The sequence below is a fragment of the Episyrphus balteatus genome, chromosome 4 (assembly GCF_945859705.1).
Source record: "Episyrphus balteatus chromosome 4, idEpiBalt1.1, whole genome shotgun sequence".
NCBI lineage: Eukaryota > Metazoa > Arthropoda > Insecta > Diptera > Syrphidae > Episyrphus > Episyrphus balteatus.
In genome coordinates, this window is record NC_079137.1 from 46,490,873 (window position 1) to 46,503,644 (window position 12,772).

The window sequence follows — 12,772 nt, forward strand, 5'->3', positions numbered from 1 at the left end:
TTGTAAAATAGAGAGAATAGATATTTTTTTTTTTGGTTTTAAGTTAGTAGGTGTGTGGTAAGGTTTTAGAACTTTCTAACGGTAAGTGAGAGCTGATAAAAAATTCAATTCAGGTGGTTTTTTGAGTTATTGTGTTGTTGTAGAAATAATAATAAACCAAATCATCAAATAAATAATATTATGGATGGAATTTTGTTGTTGTCTATTTTGTGTAGGAGGAATTGATTTTCTTTTATATTGATATTGTTGTTTTGTTATTGGTTTTCTTTTCTTTTGATTTTTTTTTTGTTTAAACTATCTCTTTGACATTGACTGTTACTATGTTATGGAATGTTGATTTCTTTGTTTTTATTTTTGTTTTCTTTTTTTTTTGCGATAATGCGATAAGCGATTAACAAGTTATTGACATTTTGTGGGTGATTTTGATGAAAGATTGTAAAAGAAACATGAAAAAAAGACAACAACAAAAAAACAGCTGGTGAAAATCAGTGATATATTTTTTTTTTTGCTTGTCTCTTAAAGCGATTTGGACTTATTTTAATTGTTTGCTTTAAATTTCAATACTTGATTTTGTGCAGGAAATTTAAATAAAACTTATTTTGTGAATTTTAAAAATTACGGGTGTGACAATTTTATTAATAATCTTATGAATTTTTGTCCCATTCTTTGATATTAATACAATTAAGTTTTCTGTCTCTAGAATAACACGTATAATGAACTGCAAATACATTTGATGTACTTTAAAAACACGTTTGAGATAATTGCGGGTGTGACATAAAAAGATATAATTGAAAAAGAAACACATTATTATTCACATATTTCTTCTTTTTTTTTACGAAACCTAAAAATCAGAATTTACTCGTAATTCTAAGACATAGCAAAATGAAAGTAATATTTAAATTCACTGAGGAAAGTATATTAATGATTTAGCGAGGTGAGAACAGACTTGATTGTGTTTATTTCACATTGCATGCTTTAAAAAAAAAAAAATGGGATTTTATTTTAATAAGTTAAAAGACTTTCGTGAAATTGGACACAAGTAAATCTCTTCTCATGAGAAGGTAGGATTGTCGCAAACAAAGGCTCACAGAAAAAATCGTAGAAATCTACTCAGAAAAGATTGAATTCTTGACAAGACTTGGGAGATGTATTTGAGCCTTACGAATGTCACAAATAGGGATTTTGGTAACATATGAAAAGGGAAATTCCTAAGACCTTCTTTTATTTCGTTTATTAATTTGCTACCCACTCAAATGAAGTTCATAGTTCACAATAGCAAATATCTTTGTCGAAAGAGGTACACAATACCAAAACAGATATTTATCGACTTTCGATCGACTTTTATCGCATCGCCCACAGAGTCCATTTTGTTAACATGTCTTTTTTTCTCCGCCTAGGGTCTTCAATTTTGTGGTTTCAAAATAAATTTAAAAAAAATTTAGTAGTTACGGGTGTGACATTTTACTAAAATTTTACCAATTCATTGCCCCATTATTCAATAAGACTTAAATTAAAAACTACAAAATGTATTGTGTTCTTTAGAACAAAATAAAAAAAATATGTATACTTGATGTTCTTTCAAAAAAATATTTTTGTTTATGTTACGGGTGTGACATAAAAACCACTTTTTTTTCAATCGAAAATCAAACATCTGTTAATGTATTAGATTGGATTGATTAAAATACTCAAAAATACATATATAAGAGGGAGTTTAAAACTGATCAAAGTAAAGATTTAGCGAAGGAAGTTTTAAAGAAAAAATTTTAAAACAACTTTGTTGGAATTGTTTATGTAATCATTACAGTAATATGGTAAAAGATATTTAATTTAATTGACAAGTGTCTGTAATTGTTGAATGAATGTCACATTAAGCAAATTTGTGAACTTATGGACACAAAATCTGTAAGCATATTACAAAGCTTAAAATTCAGTAAGGCTAAGGAAAATTTCTTTGGTCAAGGATGTGAACAATTAAATTGAGAAAAGAAAAGGAATATTTCCGAAAAAAAAGTTGTATTTTAAGACTCAATTTAAGAATATAATGTATGTTAGGAATATCTTTAAATTGCTTTCTAAAATAATTCCATCTTGGAAGAGAAAATAATTTTTGAAATTTCTTAATAATATCGAGAAATATAGAAATATAGGAAAAATACCTTTATGTCTAATATAAATATTAGGGGACCTAAATGACTACCTTTAGGGACACCAAACCACTTTCTTTGTTCCATGTTTCTCAGAGGAACAACATTCAATCAAGGATTAGTAACTCATAACGTGTTGTATTAAGCAAGCTGGGGGCATGGTTGTATGATCAGTAATAAGGGGGAAGGTCTACATATATCCTTTAAAATGTTGCATGTTATTATCAGAAGGGTTTAAAAAAAAAAATGTCGCTATTTCTACTTAGAAATTCACGAAACAGAAGAAAATCGAAGAGAATATAAAGGAGAAGAAGTCAACTTAAAGAAAAATCTTGCCGCCGAACGGCTTTTTAAGTTAGCTCCATCTCCTTGCCGTCTACACGATAAAAAAAAGCAATAGCCTTTTCTGAGTCAACTAAATATTTTGACATCCTTATATTGTTATTAGTTCTTTCCATCGTTGAGGTCCTTTTTGGTTAAATAAACAATTTTGCTGTTACCCTTATCAATTTTTTTTTCATTTTCTGGCTCGTATGTTATTCTGGGCTCAAATCATAAGCATGTAGCAGACTCTTTGAACTAAAGTTTCCATAGAGGTATTCATTTTCTTTGTAAATTGGGATAGGATTCATCGTTAAATTTAAAAGGATTATTATGGCTTGGTTCGTTGTCTTGGGCAGTAAGAAGTGTTCTTAAAAATTGTTATTTTTAGATTTTCAGCTACTGAATTACCCACACTCTTTTTAACTAAGTAATTTTACTACCATCATATTGCCTTTTATCTATATCGCTTAAAACTGAGCACTGACGTAGTGCTTGTTATACATTAAAATTCGGTCTTTTTGGATCATCCCTTTAATACCAATGCTTTAATATTATCTTTTGTATCAAAAACATTGACCCTACACCATTGCTTGTGTTTGAAACTCTTATCTTCATTGTCCTCATTATTCTACAACCATCATCCAAGTACGGGACCAAAACCATAATAATCCCGACGACCGACACGACCCTCGAAAACCTCCTTTCCTGTCTTTTTGTTCTTTTCCTGTGCGTGTGTGTGTGTAAGAGTATATCGATTCATTTTCAAGTCAATGTGTCTGCAAAACCATGCTACACCATAACCATCACCATCATCCAGCCAGCCGAACCAAGCCGCCCCAAAAGAAACAACTTTGGAGAGCGATGGCCCGATTGTTTAGTATATTGTAGCGTGTCTGGTATAGTTGAGCGAACAGCTCTCTAACTTGGGGGGTGATTCCTTTGTTCTCAAACTCTGGTGGTGGATTTTTATATTACACAAACAAAATATAAAAAAAAATAAAAATACTCTCGTCCATTATTTAGCAAAAGTATTCTGATATAGCAGTTTTTATTATACAAAGTATAAACGAATACAACAACAACAAAAAAAATAGCTATGATGGCGGCCAGGCTATAGCACAATATATCCCCCACCATCTTCAAGTGCTTTTGCTTTTTAAAGCGCTGCTAGCTGCTAGGCTAGCTGCATCATGGGAATTGCGTGCCAAAGAAAGATAAGGGCAAAACCCCTATAATACTAGAATCAACCATTTTCATTTATTGGGTGCAGTCTCGTTTCAACAGAGAGAGAGAGAGAGAAAAGGGTAGATTATAAACTGCAATAAAAATCGATTACAGCGCGCTCTATTGAAATGGGGAGCTATACTTTGAGTATATCTGCAAAAAACTGAATCAATGTTCGCTTATAATGTGCATTTTATGTGATGTGATTAATTTTGAAACAACTAGGCAGAAAAAAAAATAAATAACAACAAAATTAATGCACACAGTATGATTCATTTGTTGGGTCGGCTTTTGGCTTTCAACAGCCAATACTTATAAAATATCGAAATTTTTATTTTTTTTTTGTTTTTGTTTAAATATGACTATACTACTTACTCTGCACGTAGTCATTTTTAATTTTTTTTTTTTGTTTATTTTACGTTTACAAGAAAATAATATTTGTTTTGATTTTTTTGTTTTGTTTGAAAACAATTTTTAACTTCAATAAATTTTGTTTCATATGAAAAGAGTATATGGATGCTGTTGTTTTTTAAGAATCACAATTTACGGGCGATTTTAATTGTTTGCCTTAAGTACATTTTCGTTTATGATTTATTTAAAATGTAGTTTTTGTTTATAATTTTTTTTCTATATATACCCTTCATAAAACAAAACACAACCAATGAATTTTAGAAAACTAATAAAATAACAAACCTTTTAATTATTATAAATTGTTGGAAAAAAAATAATAGGTACACAATTGTATTTGTCGTTACGGTTGTGACACTTTTATTTTTGAAATATTCAGTCATTACACATATAGAATTTAACTAGAGTAAAATTAAGGTTCACTCGTTTAAGTTTAAAATCAAATTTAAGTGAGTAACGGGCATGAACATCTGAATTTTAAAAAAGAAAATTATATTCCATAAAAAATTACAAAATTTTGAGTATTGATAAAGGACTCATTCGAAAGTTAAAACCTCAAAAAACTATTAAAAATGTTTGTTTAATATTTTGTATCATTGTAATGGTTGTGACAAAAACATTACGGATGTGACACACAAAATTATGAAACTGTGAAAGATATTTGTTTAAATGCTGTTATAGGGAGTGACAAAAAACGTTACGGGTGTGACATTGGATATTTTACCGTCAACATTTTGTACGGAGTAAAAACAAAAAGGGTTTCTGGTAAAGTACAGATATTGATTCAGATCTAATTACTTTTTTGACTTCATGGCATCATGCTAGTTATAAACTTTTAAAAATATCTTTAATAACAGGAAAAAAAATTAGATTAAAATATTGTTGCTCCAAACTTAGCATGAAGGGCATTTGGTTCATACTTCACCCGAATAGTCTTCCAAGAAGAATGTGGAGCAAAACAAACATTCAGTTTTTTTTTCCCATCGGCTGTAGTTTTTGCAACCCTTAATAGTTTTGAAGATTCCCGACTTTTTTATTTTCCACGATGTGCATAGTCCATATTACCCTCATCTTCGGTGGGCCATACCCGCAGTAGAAATGGTACCTACTTTTGCAATTAGTTTTTTTTTTTTTTATGCAAAATATATTCACTATTGAATTTTTGTGAAGGAATAAAGATATAAGGTACCTATTTTTGAAAAAGAAAAAGGAAAAATAGTTGAAAAGATAAAAATAATCACTTGTTTCTAGTTTTGTTATAAGTGGGTTGAAACACCATACAGACTGTTAGAACTAGTTTTAGTTAAGTTAACGGAGTTGCTAAATATCGTTAGCGGTCTCTTGATTGAGTTGAGTTGAGAAAAGCTTGAGCCACATGGCCCATATGCCATACAGCAGATTTCTCAAAAACGTATTTTTTTTCAAAATTTTTCACCCAAATTTGCACAGGCGTGCTTGTTATTATTCGCCGTCAACTTTTAATATAATTTTAATTATTTTCTAATGATACATTTTTGTGAACTGCTGAATTTGTTTTTTTTTTTTACTTTCAAAGAAGACAAAAAGGAATAGACTAGTTTTATGGGTTGAGGTCGAAATGCAGCATGTTGCAAAATTCTGTATTCAAAATACTGTATTCCAAAATACTGTATGTCAAAATTCTGTATAGCTAAATTCTGGTTGGTCAAAATACTGTATTTCAAAATTCTGTACATCAAAATTCTGTAAATAAAAAATTCTGTAAAAAACTTTGAAATACAGATTTGTTTAAAAGATCAACTTAATTAAGAGACAAGCTTCTAATGCTGATTAATATAGGTACCTTATTAAATTTATATTGATTTTGACATTTTTTTAAATGTATTTTGTATGTTTAAGAAAAGTTTGATTTGTGTTCCTGCAATTGATTTACTTTTTTACTTTAATAATTATGTTTGAATAAAATCACATCTTTATTGTCAATAATTATATTTAAAGCTAGTATTATGTGTTTTTTTATCAAAGGAAATTTCTCGAAAAATACTGTATTGAAAAGCGACGCCCGGGCCCTAGTTTCCATCACAAATGAAAAGTAGACCTATGCGGCCGTTTTTTGAAGGGCGTTTTTCACGTAAGCGTTTTGCATTCTTCAAATACTTCTAATAAAAATGTTTTTGCAAAACAAATTAATATTGTAAAGGTATATTTAGGCGCTTACAAAGTTGTAGGTTAGTAACTATTGTATATTAGTCATTTCAGACGATTCAGACATAAAAAAAACACCCTTTATCAAAAAGACTTAAAAATACCAAAACTAACAAGCCACTTCAATTTTGCTTATAGCCTCAGAATTATTCTATCATTGAAAAGATCTTAATTTTGTAGTACAAAATATGAATAAAAAAAGTTCACATCATTTTTTTCGTATTGGCATCGTGTCATCATCTTCGCAAGTACCTAACTTACGTTGATTTTTTTTTTTCCTCTTTCCGTTGTTTTTTTTTAATATGTTTCCTCAATGTGTGCAGTTTTTGTGTTCACTGACTGGTATAGAAGAATAATATGTGAGTGAGTATAGTGTGTAACTCTGTGCTGATGACCTCACCTTGGCTCTTGTTTACATTCTTTCGAAGGCAAAAAAAAAAAAAAAAAAAACAACAAAAAAATGAAGACAACAACAATAAAAAGGTGGATATATTTATATTTCTTTATTTTTTTTTTTTTTTAATAATATTTCTTGTGTGCACATTCTTTTGGTTATTATTTTCGTACCATGACTTTCATTAGCACACAGACTTAATGTTAAAACCACAAAATGCCTATTAGCACGTTTTTTCGTCAAAAAGAAATTATTTCGCACAGAACAAGAAAAAAAAATCAAAATAAATAAATAAAACGTTTCTTCGTGATGATGATCACTATAGCTATGTGATTTAATGTTATTCTAACACCAATTTTTTTTTTTATTTTTCAAATATGTACCTACAACGACGCAAGTCTACGTATTTCGAAACGTAAAATGGGACAATAATTTTTTGTGTGGTAGGTAATAAGGCATGTGGCGGCGCAACGCGGCTGGTGGCTAGCCTCAAATCCAAATCCAATATTATGTTTCAACTAACCAAACATCTATCTATTCATTCATGCGTCAATTCATTAATCTTTTTAGACCAAGGACGTAGTAAACTTGGATTCAGAGACCCCTTGATTTGGATGAAAATATTTACCGTATCCACTTAAAGGGGTTGGGGTCAAAATCCCGAAAACCGAAATCCCGAAAACCCAAAATACCGAAAATCCAAAATCCCGAAAATCCAGAATACCGAAAATCCAGAATCCCGAAAACCCAAAATCCCGAAAACCGAGAATGACGAAAACCCGAAATCTCGGATTCTGGGTTTTCTGGATTCAAAATTTCGGGATTAAGTCCGTCTCCCCGTTTACTAAAACCATTTTCAAACCTAGATTTTGAAAATTAAATTTTTTTTTCAACCAACATTAAAAAAATCAAGATCTGTTTTGTTTTATTCTAAATATTTTTGTACTACTCCATTCTATCTTGACAATCCCCTTCTAATATATTCCTCCGGATACGGCCTTGATCTGTGTACGATATGTGAACACTACCGGTCTTTTGTGAGTGAATTTGAATAGACGTTATAGTTGTCTAAAGCTAGACTGAATTTAGTTTATCTTGAATGTTTACATAATAAAAAAAAATTTAATTTGGTCGACCGTTGACGTATTGTGTATACATCAGAATAATATTGTGTCTTCCAACCTGAACAGAAAAAATGTTGATTGTGTATATTGGATGTGGATGTTGGTATGTGTGTTTGAACTATAATGATGTAATGTCAATTTGAGTTTTATAAAGTTTAAATTGTTTTTTTTTTTTTTTATTTGCCATTCTTCTTTATTGATTTTTTTTTTTTTTTTTTTTTGTAAGTCGAATGAGGAAAAAACAATTTCGTAAAAAAAAAACAATAAAGATGTAAATAGGGGGATTCGTTTTGTTTTAATTTTCTAATGGAAACGAAATAAACACTAATAAATAGAATTTTCATTAAGCTTTTCGTTTCTCTTTCAACAGAACTTTTGAATTAAAAACAAAGAAATAACTTATTTGAAGGTGGTCATAACAAGTTTTAACAGCAGATCACTGATTATAATAGTTTATTGATTTTTTGTGTTAGTATTTAAGAGATTTTTAATTAATTAAAAAAAAAAAAAAACAAACAAACTGTTATACAATATTTTTTTTTTAACAAATTTGCTGTCACAATTTAATTTTTTTTTTAATATTATAATCATTTTTATCAAAAAACAAAACCGACTTCCATGGATCAAAACTGGGTTTTATGGTTTTTCTTATATGGTTTTTCAATTTCTTCCTATGAAATTCAAATGTGACTACTGCACTGCAGCCACAAGCTTTCCAATACAAAAACATTGGTTCATTCAGTCCAAAGTTATGAGGTAACAAACACAAAAAAAAAACTAATACAGACGAATTGAATACCTTCTTTTTTTTGGAAGTCGGTAAAAAAAACACAAATTTCATTTAAATCGGCCAAACTATGAATGAGTCATAGATGATAAAAAAATGTTTTTTTTGGATTGATTAGGGAAAAAATCTGACTCAAAAACTAATTTTCCCAAGCTCTTGGCGAAGCAGCATAAAAAATAAGTTTAAAACTAAAATTCGGCTAATCTATGACCACGGCTTTCGAATGAGCATCACATAACAATTTCAAATGAGTATTTTTTCTTGCTTCATACTTTTTTAAAGCTTGAATTAAGAGTTTAGTCGGATTTTAGTTTCTAAACTTATTTTTTTTTTTTTTAATTCTTTTTGACTCTAGGTGGCGCCGGATTTAATTTTATGCAACGTCTTATTATAACCTTTAACTAGCGGACGAGCTAAGTGCGTCCAACGATACCGCATTTGTCAAATTGCAATAAGTAGTTTAGAAACCCCCGTTTTGACCTTGACGTAATCGGGTAAAAAGTACCGTAACGTTAAATATGGTTAAGGTTGAATGTGTTTTTTGGTTGTTTCTAAAAAAAACTAAAGGTTAATTCTGAGCAGGTTTACCACTAATAGGCAAATAATGAAAGTGAACGTATAAGAAATTAAATGATGGTATTTAAATACTTAGGTATAGTTTTTTATATGCCTCAATCTAAAAATTAAAAAAAAAATATGAGTTTTTGAGCAAAAGATGGGAAAAATTAACTCTCAAAGTTTTCAAAGAAGGAATTATTTTAAAAACCCTAGATTAAACTTTACTGCCAGTGGATGCTCATTTTCATCCAAATTGAAATTATTTTCTTAAAAAATTCTCAAGTTAATTATTTTGATATACCTGATTAATATATTATTAATTAAATTATTATTTATTGTGTAAATAGTGGATTTAATATTTAAAATTTGAAAGTATTGATTTTTATTTAATGTTTATTATATTCTAAATACGTTTTATCATACAATGTAACACCCGTTACATGGCTTCTAATAGTCACCGAAGCAGACTGAATCGATTTCCTAACGTCACACCCGTTTCAACTTATCTTAAGCGTTTGTGACGTTCAAAGACAGGTTAGCGAAATGTTACTTTAAAAATATACTAACAAATAAATACATTAGGTATTGAAGCTATGCAATACTTTATTAAGTTATAGTACGCAAACCAGGAACAAAAAAATGAAGTAACTGTGTCACAACCGTTACAATGGAAATACCCTTAAGGCTTTTTAAAGAAAAAAAAAGTTAAAGGTGCACTCTGCGGTGAAATGAAAGTTTTTCGGGAGAGATTCTTTATTCAAATTAGAATTCAAAAAAACATAAGCCTATGATAAGAAGTTTTTTAAGACCATTTAAATTAAATTTCAATTCTATATATTTCTCAAAAAAAACCAAAAAAAGAACTCAGTTCCTTAACCAAGTTAAAAAGAAACTTTTTTTCAAGAAAATAACATTTTTCGTTCACAAAGCAGAATAAACTTTAGCTCCTAAATCTAACGTACATAGGTAGCTTACCTAAAAAAAAAACGTTTTTGCCAATCTTTCCAAATCTATAATTAAAACATAATTTTTTTGGTTTAAACCCCTTGAGCCATGATGCTAAATGCTCTGAAGCATAACCTAATCTTTTACTCCCTCCGTTTTACTTTTTTTTTTCATTTTGCATGTTTTCTTTTCATTCTTAAAGCCACCACACTGTGTGTCTGCCTGCTTGCCTGCCTGCCTATAAGCACAATCGAAAAATTCTTGGAAATTTTTAAGTGTTCTTCATGGTTTTTTTTTTTCGTTGTTGTGTTTGATTTTTCTTGCGGTTATTCTTTTGTTATTATTTTATATCAATCTTGATATGTTGTTCCCCTATATTCTTTACCAAGAATATATCCTGTTTATAGGGTATATTTGCATTTATAGTTATTTTATAACAGTTTCATTATGTTGGAAAGAAGTTTGTCAAAGTCAATTTTCTTTTAGAAAAATGTATGTAAAATTGTATGCATCTGAACACGTCTAAAACATTTCAGCTCAATTTTGCAAATGGCGTCATGTCAACTTGACATTGACGTTTAAAGAGCAAACGGAAGCATAAAATGTATTTGCAAATGGCGTCTCATGTCATCTTGACAAAAATGTTCAAAATGTAAGGCGGTGTTCACATTTAATTAACTTCGATGTTACATTGTCATTATGGCAAAAATGTACTAGAGTTATGTTTCTAAGAAATTTTTTTTGCTATTTGATTTAAAATTCAATTGATATTGCAAAACTACAAAAATATTTCTAACTAATATATTTTTGCTGTATTTGTTTCTCTTTTTACTTTATTTTTTGACAACTTTTGCAGCTGGTTCAGAAATTCAACGGAAAGTAAGCAACAAAAAAGTTTAGACGGTAAAGTAAGAAAAGTGGCATTCTATTTTTTTCTTTTTTTGCAACTTCAACGTTGTTTGAAGGTTCGTTGTTAATAAAAAAAAAAAAGGCAACGTTCCACAATGTGTATCGTATCACATCTCACCCATTTCAACTGGTTTCGTTGACGAGATACTTACATATCTACAATATACGTATACATATAGGCTATAAAAAAATGAAAACAAAACAATATACTCATTGTATTTGTGTAGGAGTGTTCGCCGTTGGATGATGGTTTACGTTGTCCAGAATCATACTAATGCCTGTGGTTGGTATAAGATCTGTACAGTTTGCTTAAATGCAAGTAAATACAAGCGAAAATATGACATAATAGAGGAACAAAACAAATCCATTTGAAAACGAACAAAAAAAAAAAACGTCGAAGAGTTGAAGAATCAAGTTGTTGTCCAAGCAAGTTGTGAGACCAAGCAGTGAGTAGGTAAGCAGCGTTTTGCCCTCATTTTATAGTTTTTTTTTTTCTAAGGTTCTCATAAGAATGACACTACTTTGCCATAGGTAGGGTAAAAGCGGGTGAGATGGCATACCTTTTTTGTTTTTGTCATATTTTTCAAAGTAAACCACTTTTCATATTTCTAACAATGCAAAAATGTTCTATATTCAATATCCAACGTATTGTTTGTTTTACAGAATTTTATATTTAAAATTTATATTTTTAAATTAATATAGAAAAAAAGTTAAGAAAAAACCATCTCCCCCTATAGGGTGGGTGAGATGGCGCATGAGTTTGTTTTAGGCTTCTATTGCCAAATTCATTGCACAAATGGTTGAACGATGTGAAGGAGTCAAGCACCAATGCATGCTGTATAATAGATTGCAACTAGTCGTCATTTTATAAAATTTGAAGTTGGCTGAATTACTTAAAAAAAAATATTTTGAGGGTGATATGGCACATGCTAAAACTATACTCAATTAAAAATTCTAGTAGGGAATGCGCCATTTCACCCGCAAAAAACTGCGCCATCTCACCTTTTTGCGCATAACTCATATTCGTAAGCACCCATAAAAAGCAGATAGAACTAGAGCTCAGATTTCACACTCAATTAATGACTTATACTCTCTTGTATGTATTGGTATATCAAGGGAATCTAAGATCCCAACGACCCAGAAAATATGGGAACAAAAAAAAAAGGGCGAAAAAAAAAATTCGAAAAAAATCATCACATGATTTGCTTTGAAATTTGTTTTTATTTTTTGTATCACAGATAAAGAAACGATTACTGGCTACTTCGATTTAAAATATTTAAAGAAAGCTAAAAATATTTTTCTTACATTTTTAGAGCAATAAATGTAGAAGATATTTAAAGTGCGCCATCTCACCCGCCGCGCCATATCACCCGCTTTTACCCTATAGAAATAAACTTTAAATGAAGTTTGAATATTCTTTTTTTTTTTTTAAACAAGTTTGAGTATCATTCGATTGACTTTGTTTCTGGTACAAAAGCAAACTTTACTCAATTAAAACTTGTCCTCAAAACTCCTCGTAAGTACCTATAAAAAAATCACATCTACATAAATGGGTGAAATTCATAAAAATAATACATACAATCATTTCATTTTCTTCATTTGGGTGAAAATGAATTTTTACAAACTCTATTTCGACTAAAATATGTTTTGAAGTTTTTCGCTTCGAGTGGAATGTGAAATGGAATATTGTGGAATGCATTCAATTTTAATTTCGCTAGAGGTAACTTCTAGGTTTTATTGATTTTTCTTGGCATTGTGGAACTTATTTTAT

At 29.6% G+C, this 12,772-nt stretch overlaps 1 protein-coding gene across 4 annotated transcripts in view; it reads right to left on the bottom strand.

The window, feature by feature from the left end:
- Nucleotides 1-12,772, bottom strand: part of LOC129918418 (uncharacterized) — a 302,049-nt gene that overhangs the window by 271,267 nt on the left and 18,010 nt on the right. The window lies entirely within an intron of this gene.